Source organism: Arachis ipaensis, chromosome B01, assembly GCF_000816755.2.
Source record: "Arachis ipaensis cultivar K30076 chromosome B01, Araip1.1, whole genome shotgun sequence".
Lineage (NCBI taxonomy): Eukaryota > Viridiplantae > Streptophyta > Magnoliopsida > Fabales > Fabaceae > Arachis > Arachis ipaensis.
Window position 1 is genome coordinate 21,424,270 of NC_029785.2, and position 1,023 is coordinate 21,425,292.

Consider the following 1,023-nt stretch of genomic DNA (forward strand, 5'->3'; position numbering starts at 1 on the left):
ACGAATAAAAATTAATTATTTTTTTATTTATAAAAATTTTAAGAGCTTGTTTTATATATATATATATATATGATGAATGTGATATATTTTTTTATGTAAATAATCTTTTAAAAAAATCTAATAGTTAATTTATTAACATTTTTGTTTTAGTTTAAATTAAATATTTTTTATTGTTTTTGAAAAGAAAATATTTTGAGGAATTTAATAATATGTGATGAGAAACACCGAATAAATTATATAAAAACCAATTAAAACACAACATGAAAACATCTTTAAAAAAAGACGTTTTAGGCGTCTTTATTTGAGTGGCCTCCTTGAAAAATACAGTCTTCTATCCTAATAAATTAGTCCTCCATGCTTCATCACGTTTCTTGTAATAGTTTGGCGACACAGTGATAGAAAGTTTTGTGCATAGGAAACTGCATGCGTAGGCACTTTTTGTGTGCGTACACATCAGTAGTCTCATGTGACTAATTATTTTTTTGGCTATTAACATGTGACTGACTTATTAAAGCATGTAGATACGTCTATAAGATTTTTTTTTTTTAAATAAAAAACTTTCAATTTTGTCTTATCTTCAAACTTTATTTTTGTATAATTTTATATAAAATTAGAGTCTGAAAAAAAATTAAGTTGTCATAAATTGATGTTGCTTTTCTATTTCAATGGCTAAATAGACTAAATCTTTTATTATTGTATAATAGTAAAGTTCGACTTTATGTGTAATTTTTGTTTAATTCAATAAAAAATCATCCCATAAAAATTTTAATATTCTTTTTAATATTAGCCTTGTATGTTAAAAATAAAAACTCTTTGTGATACTTTTTTACTGATTGTGAACCTTGTTTTAACATACAAAATTTTTTAAAAAATTTGTTGTGGTATGATAATAGCACAGACCGATTTTTCATAATGTATGATAATGGTACAAATCGATTTCTAAAAATTTTCTTCATCTTCTCTCAACTGTAAATTGATCTTTTCCCGTACCTTCTTCTATATTTTTCTAACTCATTCCACTAT

General features: G+C 23.4%; 1 protein-coding gene across 1 annotated transcript in view; it reads left to right on the forward strand.

Annotated features, from left to right (window-relative positions):
• Positions 1–353, forward strand: part of LOC107648120 (UDP-glycosyltransferase 84B2-like) — a 3,532-nt gene extending 3,179 nt beyond the window's left edge. The window contains exon 3 of the mRNA XM_016352120.2: positions 322–353. The gene's annotated coding sequence lies outside the window, so the exon portion shown is untranslated. The remainder of the gene's footprint in view (positions 1–321) is intronic.